Below are 10,686 nucleotides of genomic sequence, written 5' to 3'. Positions count from 1 at the left end.
TACAGAAGTTGTTATCTTTTTCCTAGGTCCAAGGGTCCTTTTATAGTCCATGAAAAACCTTATCCGCAGGCTGAAGGCGCCTTCCATTTGGCTGGAAGGCACCTCCAACAAGGCAAAGAATAAAATTTTATCCTTTCCGCCAACGACCAGATTAGTTGGTTGATTTAATCAGAGGAGAATATAACACGGAGGATTAACTAGTATAAAAAATCTATTCAAAGCCAATTTTAGAAGAATATAATGGCATGAAGTTTGGGGTAGGAATGTTTAATCAAAGGTTTGTGAAAGCATCCAAAGCGAGAATCATATCACTAGACCAAACACCAAGATGGTTAATAAGTTCACAAAAGATTAACCAGTATAAAAAAAGTCTAAGAATATGATGGCATCAAGCTGAGTTTCATTTAAAGAAAGTTGTATACTATCTTGGGTGAGTAAAAGGTCGATTAAATTAAATTAGCTATTAAAAGTAATATTTACTATTTTAAATTTATAAGTTTCTTTTGAAATAATATGAAATAAATTATTTAAAATAATTTTATAAACTAATTAAAAATTAAGTGAGAGTCATAACACTAGACCAAACACTCGTATGGTTAATAAGTTTATAAAAGATTAACTAGTATCAAAAAGCCTAAGAAGATAGGATGACACAAAGCGGAGTTTGATTTAAAGAAAATTGCATACCATCTTGGGTGAGTAAAAGGTCGATTAAATCAAATTAACCTTTAAAAGTAATATTTACTATTTTGAATTTAGAAGATTTTTTTTTGAAATAATATGCAATAAATTATTTAAAATAATTTTACAAACTAATTGAAAATTAAATAAAAGGATCGAATTGTTCAATAAAAAAAATTAAATGGGGTGTTGCAAAAATCGAACTCGCGACCTCTCGCACCCAAAGCGAGAATCATACCACTAGACCAAACACCCATTTTGTTTATAAATTTATAAATAATTAACTAGTATTAAAAAGCCTAAGAAGATAGGATGGCATGGGTGGAATCGAGTCGAGCCAGACCGAACTCTTGAATGTTTGAGTTTGACTCGTTTATAATCGAGCCGAGCTCAAGCTTTATATAACGAATATATTCATGGCTCACGAGCTTATTCGAGCTTTTATCGAACTTAAACGAACTTAATAAATATAAATTATAAATTTGAATATTCATTAAAAACTAAATTATATATTTAAAGAAAATTATAATATTTTTATTAAAATTTATAATTTTATTCCAATAAATAAATTTAATATATATGTTTATATGTTTCATAAGTAAAGTGTAAAATTTATAAATTAATATCAAAACTATTATTTTTTTATTTAAAAGTTGATTCGTGAGCTTAACGAACATGTTCACAAGCTAACGAACAGAATATTGTGAAGCTTGAACTTGGTTTGTTTATCTTAACGAGCCTCATTAAAAGAGCTCAAACAAGCTTTTATCGAATCGAGTCTCGAATAGCTCATGAGTGGTTTGATTCATTTACATCATTTGGATGGCACAAAGTAGAGTTTGATTTTAAAAAAGTTGCATAACATCTTGGGTGAGTAAAAGGTCGACTAAATCAAATTAAGTTAAAAGTAATATTTACTATTTTGAATTTAGAAGATTTTTTAAAATAATATGAAATAAAATTAAATAAAGGGGTTGAATTGTTAAACAATAAATAAAACTTATATATATATATATCACATTTTTGCGCTACAGGGTTATGAAAACCCATGAGAAGCAATAGGACGAATTGTATGTGCCAATTGTCATTTAGCTAATAAATCCGTGGATATTGAAGTTCCACAAGTTGTGCTTCCTGATACTTTATTTGAAGTAGTTGTCCGACCTCTCGCACCCAAAGCAACCTCTCGCACCCAAAGCGAGAATCATACCACTAAACTAAAACCCCAGCTATATTTATAAGGAATTAACTAGAATCAAAAAGTCTATTCAAAGCCATTTTTCAAAGAATATGATAACACAAAGTAGAATTTGATTTAAAGAAAATTGCCTACCATCTTCATTTAGAATTGAAGGGTGAGTAAAAAGTTGGTTACACCAAATTAACCAACCAAACTGATTGAAGATAAAAGTTCGATTAATTCAAAAATTCACTATTTTCTTTAAAATATCAAATTTTTTTATTAAATCAGTTGGATTTGAATTTTTAAAGTATGAATTCAATTAAACTGAATATATTATTTAACAATCAATCGTTCAACTCGATTGTCAATATCAATTGATTGATGATGAAAAAGTCGATTATTTTAATTTTTAACTAAATTAATTATGCTTTATTAGTTTAAGTTGTTTGATTTTTGTTGAAAAGTTTGGTTGGTTCGGTTAAATTTAAAATCGATTTGCTCGATTTTAGTTTAAACAATTCCGTTGGTTCGATTTTGCTCACCACTATCTTAGTCTACTCATCAATGATTCTATTTACCTATAGACAAGGAAAATAACAAGTAGCAAAAGGCTTATTCAAAGTCCTAATTTTTCAAAGAATATGGTGGTGTAAAGTGGAGTTTGATTCAGAGAAAGTTGTCATTAGAAAGTAGTGACTCTATTTACCTATAAATAGGAAAAATTAAGTAGCAAAAGGCCTATTCAAAGTTCCAATTTTTACTATGATGTCCTAAAGTAGGGATTCAAAGAAAGTTGTCTATCATCTTCATCTACTCACCAGTACGGATTCTATTTACCTACAAACATGGAAAGAAACAAGTAGCAAAAGGTTAAAACTGCTTGAATCAAGCTGCAGAAGAACCTATGACACTTGGATTCTTTGAGACGTTACCTACACTAGGTAGGACACTGGTTGTCGACTACATGTTCACTTTTTTTTCTTCTCCATTCCATTAGAAGAGGAAGAAGAAGGGCTGCAAGAATGTTGAACCATCATTCTCTAAATCTTCTTATAAGTTTCTCTGTGTTCAACCCTCTCAAAGGTGAATTCCATGTGAATATTTCAGGGAATGAGGAGAAACTTGGTAGCTAGGCAGATAAGCCATTGCAACTGCCAATAAAACTAGGACTGGTATATCTGTTGCTTAAACAACAATTTGGTGTTAAATTGCATATAACAAATTATAGAACCTAACTCAACAAGATCAAATTGGATTTTAATCGATGGTTTGACTAATTAGAATGAATAATAAAATTTTGGAGATGTATGAGCACTCTAGGCCATAACATTGTGCGATTGTTGTCATGATCATGGAGATCATATGCTCAATGAGCTTCATGGCCTAGACCCATGGAGAAGTTTTGGAGGAGCTCGGAAGACTAGACCATGAATCATTAAGTTATGAGTTTGCATACATAGATGATTGAATAGATATTCTTGGCACGACTAAAAACACACTATCACATGTGCGACTAATGTCTATTGTGTGCAAGAATTTTGAATTCAAGTGTGTTGTCAATGTTGGTTCTAAAACATGAAAAATATAGAAAATGAAACTTATAAACTGTAAAAATTTACAAAGCTCTTGGAGAAGAAATCTGAGAAGGAATCGAAGAATAACTCGTTGTCGGAAGAGCGATCATGAACGAATCGAAAAACTCTTCAAGATTTACAAACCAAATCCCAACCCAATGGTAATGGACAAACCAAAACTTATGTTCTTCGCAGCAACCCTTTCTCTCTCTTTTATGCACACAAACGAACCTTGCATAGTGATCGCACACACGGGACAAATCCTTTCTCTTTGACCTTGCACAGACTTTTCTCACAACTTGTCTCCTCTCGCTTCTTGGACCTTGGACGCAATTTTATAGGAGGAAGATGACTCTTCCTCTTCCTCTATTAATGGAGGAATTTGAATGGGCTAGAAGATGAAGGTGAATGGGTGCCCTTTCACCGTCTTAATTCTATCATCTCTCACTCATCCAAGTCAATCTAGAAAGGTTATCTAGTCACAAAGACCATATAAGAACATTCATTTCATACTTCAGAAAAAATAGTTCGTACCACAATAAGCACACTGAGCAATTACTGCTAAGAAAGTTGTTACACTTAACTTAGTTGCTCTATCGAATAAATCTGAGACATCAATAACTTACCTTTATCCTAGATTAATTATTTACATCAATATGAATATCTCGAATCCCACGTAATGACTATTATGTCAAGAGCATGTTCCACATTTCCAATCAATACAATTATTCACAATCACATTTTAAGTACTCAATAAAAAATATAATTGGTTGACCAATAAAGAAATGCCAAAGATATAAATGAATAATAATCCTCCTTTTTAGCTAGAATCTATTCATTTGAATCAATCACTTTCTTATTTATGCTTTATAGACAAAATCATCCATAGCCAATAAGAAACATGCTAAAGCAGCATACACTAATTATAACTTTAAGTAAACAGCTAAATAGTCAATGAGAGTAAGATTGAAATTAACTTATAATCTCAATGGTCTCACATAGTAGTAAAGTAGGGATCCATTCTTCTACTAATCTTATTATCGTTATAGCACATATGGTATGAATCACATGTCATGATGTTATTCACTTTACTATAATGAGCACATATTTTTCACAAAATTTAATATCATATAGATTTCAATCTAGACATATTTAATGTCTAATCCTGAATTCAACGTATAAATTCTAATATGGCCTTAAGCAGATTCAGTAAATGGTGGATTCATTTACTCCAATTATTACATAAATAATCTCATCTTGACATAATTATCAAGGCGGCCTTAACTTATGGGTATATCTCTATTAATATCTACGTAAGTTATCCCATAAGTAACGGTCTTACCTCTATTTATACTTAACAAATAGAGATAATTGTCCATGTGAGTTGACCAATCTCAACTTGCTAACATGCTCATTGAGACTTTAATCTAAAATGTAACAACATATACACTAAATAGATCATGACATTTCACAACATGTTGCATTTTACGAAGTCACAAAAACTTCTCATATCCTTGAAATGACTATTTAGTCAATGACTTAGTAAAAAGATCTGTAAGCATAGTATGTGTAGAGATATACTTAAGAATTATCTATTTTTTGTCAACAATATCCTTTATAAAATTATATTTAATCTCTATATGCTTGCCTTTGCTGTAATATTTGGGATCCTTAGAAAAAGTTAGCATCTTGATTGTCATAGTATACTCTAACAGGACTCCCATAATTCTCAGCAATCTTTATATGGTTCAGGAACCTTCTTAACTAGACAACTTCTTGCACATTAGAAGCACATCCGCTGCATAAGTCACACAACTTTCATTGTCGACAAGGGCACACAAGCCAAGCCACATAGCTTCCATTGTCGACAAGGCTACACGAGCCAAGCCACACAACTTCCATTATTGATAAGGCTACATAAGTATGATTTTTGTTATTCCATGAGATGACGCCACCATTTAGCAAGAATGTATAGCTAGATGTGGGTTTTTTTGTCATTAAGGTCTCACACCTAATCTGCATCTGTATAGCCTTCAGGCTTATCTTAGATCCTCCAAAATAGATACAATAATCTATTGTCCCTTTATGATATCTGAATATTCTTTTCACCGCTTTTAGTGTCTTGATCCTGGGTTTGACTGAAAATGACTAACTAAGCCAATAACATAGCTTATATCAGGATGAGCAGACAATATAGTGTACATCAAACTACCAATAATACGATTATATAGTTTTTCCTTCATTTCATCAATTTTTTCAGGAGTCTTTGTAGGTGCAGCGGAGGCCAGCAAGAGGGGGGTGAATTGCTTCTGAAAAATTAAAACTATACTCTCCTCGTACTTTCAACTCAAATGGTGTAATAGTAAATAAAATAATGAAGCAATAAAGAAACAAGAAGACAGGAATTTAACCTGGTTACAACCAAGAGGGTTGTTAATCCAGGGCAGTAAGAAAAGCGCAGTAGAAGATCTCCTTTGCTGAAGGCGGAGAAGCCTTTTACACACTAACAGCTCAGAACTATTGCTAGGAAGTTGTTACAGAGTTGAATGCTCAATTCATCCTAAATTCCTAGCTCTAGTGGCCTTTAAATAGCCTCTGGAAATTTGATCTCGAGGGTCCAGGGCGCCTCCAACAGGGGTCCAAGGTGCCTCCATCAAGTGGGCGGATAAAACTTTATCCGCAGCGCAAACGATCACTTTTGACTAGTTGAAGGCGCCTTCATAAAGTCTGAAGGCGCCTTCAAGCTTGAGGCACCTCCAAGGCAGATGGAGGCGCCTCCAAGGTGGAGGCGCCTCCAGTACTGGCTCGAGGTGCCTTAAGCTCTATTTCCAGCATCCTTTCGCCTTGCTTTGACTTCCGTAGCTCCATGCGATTGGGTGATTTCGGTCAATCGAAATAGGGCTCACCCGAACCCAATTTCCGGCCTTCATCGAGCAGCCTTCATCGAGCAGCTTTCTTCCCCGGCTTAACGTCCCTCGAACGCCGCGCATGTTCTTCTCGCCCACCGGTGTACTCTTCCGCAGCTCTCTCGTCCTTCGGACGCACCGAGCCCGTCGGCTCCCTTCCCGTGTTGTCCTTCTCGCTAGCTGCGTCTTCCGCTCGACTTCCTGCGCTCCTAAGCTCCTGCACACTCAGACACAGGGATCAGACACATAGCAGGACCTGACCAACTTGGTTGATCACATCAAAATTTCACGGGGTCCAACAATCTCCCCTTTTTTGATGTGCATTAACCCAAGTTCAAGTTAGGATAAAAATAGACACAAAAAATAATTTTAAAGAAAATTACTAAACTAACATGTTAAACATAAATTTGCAATAAATAAAATTGCAACACAGTTTAAAAAATATTTAAAAATTTTAATTTTCCTAACTCCCCCTAAACTTGTACCTTTTTCTCTCCCCCTTTGATCACAACAAAAATGGGATAAAAATAATATATAGCAAATTCTTAAGTTAGAAAAATTTCTGAGTAAAATGAATTTTTCAAAAATTAATTTCTAAGTAAACTGTAGAATTAAAAAAAATCTAAGTAAAAATGATTTTTAGAATTTTCCAAAAAAAAATGTTTAAAACCAACTTTCAAAGCATTATTCTATTTAACTTTAATGCTTTTATCAGAAAGTTGATTAAACCTTTCATTTCTATATGTGGCTTCCAGTTAGTAGTGAGGCACTAGGCCTTCTTGGTTATTGGAGCAACAACCACTTTCTAGTCAAAGCTGCATAAGGAAATTTTCTGTTTAATTTTCTTTTCTGAAAAAGCGCTAAGTCTAACTAACATTTAAGTTTAAATCAAAATTCTCTATGATTTTTAAATTTCCATTTTATCTTCTCATAATTTCTCAAATCACAGTTTTTTATAATTGTAGCGAAAAATATTGAGCAGAAAAAAAATTGTATATTTTCTATTGTTAGTTTGTCGAAATCTCTTAATTGACAAATTGTGTCTTTTAACTCAATATTCTTTAATAGTTTTTCAGTTTTTAATTCAAAATATTCTTTCGACAAAATAATTCGTAATTCATGAAAATCTTAATGCAATATTTCAATTGAATCAATTAATTTGCCAAGAGGTGGAGACCATACCTGACTTACCTTGTCAGCGGTTGATTCTCCCCCTGTTGAGTTATTTTCTTCTGAAAATTCTCCCCCTTCATCGATGCTCATTTGTGATGAGCATTCTAGGTCTTCAAGTTGGAGTTCGGTTTCTTGTTCTGTCTCGGCACTTAACTCAGTTTCGGACTCTTCTGACGTCGGATTAGTGTCCATCGAGGAGTCGAATTCAACTTCAATTGGTTCTTCATGGAGTTTTAAGAACTTTTCCCAAAGTTCTTTTGCATTTCGGTAGTCGCCAATTCTATCGAGATCTTCATCTGACAGTACGCTTAGAAGGTGAAATTCAGCTCGAGCATTTGTCATAGACTCGTCACGTTGCTTATTGGTCCAGAGGTGCATCTCGAGTTCTTCTCCATTCGTTGTCTTTGGTGCTTCATAACCAAATTTCATTATTGATAAAATATTAAAATCTGTGTTAAGATATACCTCCATTTGTTGTTTTCACGTCGCGAAGTCTCCGTCAAACTTCGGGGGATCAATGCTTGTTCCGGCCATCGTCTTGATCTTCGTGCTTCAGTCGACGGTTAGTCCTTCTGAGGCGGTCAAGCTCTGATACCAATTGTAGGTGCAGCGGAGGCCGGCAAGAGGGGGGGTGAATTGCTTCTGAAAAATTAAAACTATACCCTCCTCGTACTTTCAACTCAAATGGTGCAATAGTAAATAAAATAATGAAGCAATAAAGAAACAAGAAGAAAGGAATTTAACCTGGTTATAACCAAGAGGGTTGTTAATCCAGGGTAGTAAGAAAAGCGCAGTAGAAGATCTCCTTTGCTAAAGGCGGAGAAGCCTTTTACACACTAACGGCTCAGAACTATTGCTAGGAAGTTGTTACAGAGTTGAATGCTCAATTCATCCTAAATTCCTAGCTCCAGGGGCCTTTAAATAGCCTCTGAAAATCTGATTTCGAGGGTCCAGGGTGCCTCCAACAGGGGTCTAAGGCGCCTCCATCGAGTGGGCGGATAAAACTTTATCCGCGCGCAAACGGTCACTTTTGACCAGTTGAAGGCGCCTTCATAAAGCCTGAAGGCGCCTTCAAGCTTGTGGCGCCTCCAAGGCAGATGGAGGCGCCTCCAGTACTGGCTCGAGGCGCCTTAAGCTCTATTTCCAGCATCCTTTCGCCTTGCTTTGACTTCCGTAGCTCCATGCGATTGGGTGATTTTGGCCAATCGAAATAGGGCTCACCCGAACCCAATTTTCGGCCTTCCTCGAGCAGCCTTCCTCCCCGGCTTAACGTCCCTCGAACGTCGCGCACATTCTTCTCGTCCACCGGTGTACTCTTCCGCAGCTCTCTCGTCCTTTGCATCTTCCGCTCGACTTCCTGTGCTCCTAAACTCCTGCATGTTGGTGCAATATCCCTCAGGTCAAGGTTGACCTGGTTAACCAAGCTGAGTCTTGGTTTGGGTTTAGATGTTTGACAATAAGATACTGATTGAAGGAGAGTCAAGTAGGTCAAGGTTGACCGGATACTTGACTGGGAAGTCCTGACTGGGATGTTAGGTAGAATGGAAGTCCTGGTGAGTGAAGCCAGGCAGAAGGAAAGTCCTAGTGAGTGAAGCTAGGCAGATTGAAAACCCTAGTGAGTGAAGCTAGGTGAAAGTCCTGGTGAGTGAAGCCAGGTGAAAGTCCTAGTGAGTGAAGCTAGGCAGATTGAAAACCCTAGTAAGTGAAGCTAGGTGAAAGTCCTGGTGAGTGAAGCCAGGTGAAAGCCCTAGTGAGTGAAGCTAGGCAGATGAAAGCCCTAGTGAGTGAAGCTAGGCAGATGGAAAACCCCAGTGAGTGAAGCTAGGTGAAAGTCCTGGTGAGTGAAGCCAGGCAAGGGAAAATCCAGATGGATCAAGGATGATCGGACATCTGGTCCAAGTAGGTCAAAGGGAGTGACCAGATACTTGGCATGAATAGAAAAGTCCAAGTGGGTCAGAGGGATTGACCAGACACTTGGTGGGAAGTCCTGGCAGGTCAAGGGAGTGACCAGATGCTAGGCATGACATACCAACAGGTCAAGGTTGACCGGATGTTGGTTTGGGAGGTTTGGGACTTGGTTTTGGGCAAAAACCAAGTACTGGATCGATCAGTGGATCGATCCAGCTTTTCCTAGCGAACAGAGAGCCTCTGGATCGATCCGTGGATCGATCCAGATGTCCCAATCGATCAGTGGATCGATTGGGACGCGGCTGCTTCGCACGATAAGCGCTGGATCGATCCATGGATCGATCCAGGCGTTTTTCCCAGAGCACAGAGGCGCTCTGGATCGATCCGTGGATCGATCCAAAGCCTCCCCGATCGATTGGGAACATTCAAATCGATCGGGATCCGACCGTTGGCGTCGATAAAAGCCGCAGGCGCACGATTCCTTCGGTATCACTTCTCCGATTCACTCCAGCTCTTCGCCAGCTCCTCTACAGCACTCTCCAAGCTCATGATCGCCAGTTCTTGAAGGTTCTTGGAAGCTTTCCAAGTCAAGAGGCGGATCAAAGCCAAGAGGAAGAAGTTAGGGTTAGGGTTTTTACTGCACATCTTGTAAGCTTTTGCTTATCTTGTATTTCCCTTTCTTCTTCTTGTACTGAGAGTATTGTAGGGCTTCTCCGCCCTTGGTAGTTACCATAAAGGAGTGTTATTCATAGTGGAGGGTGTGTGCGTTGGTGTGGATCCTTGGATTAGTCACCTCTTGTGAGGTGGATACCAAGTAAACCAACTTTGTTAGCGTTTGTTTTTGTTTCTTTGTATTCCGCTGCGCATCCAAGAAGAAACAAGCAAAGAAGCACACCGAGCGAACGCGACGAGCTATTCCCCCCCCCCCCCCCCCCCCTCTAGCTACTTTTGGTCCTAACACTGCACACTCAGACACAGGGATCAAACACACAGCAGGACCTAACCAACTTGGTTGATCACATCAAAACTCCACGGGGTCCAACAGTCTTGGGATACATACTTTGCTCAGAACAATACGTTTCACTGTAGGCATTTGTTTAATATTGCAATCTAACATATTGAAGTATTGTAACATCTTAGTGATATAAGTCTCTAGAGATAAACCCAAAAGTCTTTTTAATCGATCTCTAATAATCTTACTCTTAATATGTACTCAGGTTCTCCCTTATCTATTATGTTAAATTGTGATAAAAGTCACGAT

The sequence above is a fragment of the Zingiber officinale genome, chromosome 9B (assembly GCF_018446385.1).
Source record: "Zingiber officinale cultivar Zhangliang chromosome 9B, Zo_v1.1, whole genome shotgun sequence".
Classification (NCBI taxonomy): Eukaryota; Viridiplantae; Streptophyta; class Magnoliopsida; order Zingiberales; family Zingiberaceae; genus Zingiber; species Zingiber officinale.
Note: the sequence above shows the minus strand (reverse complement) of the source record.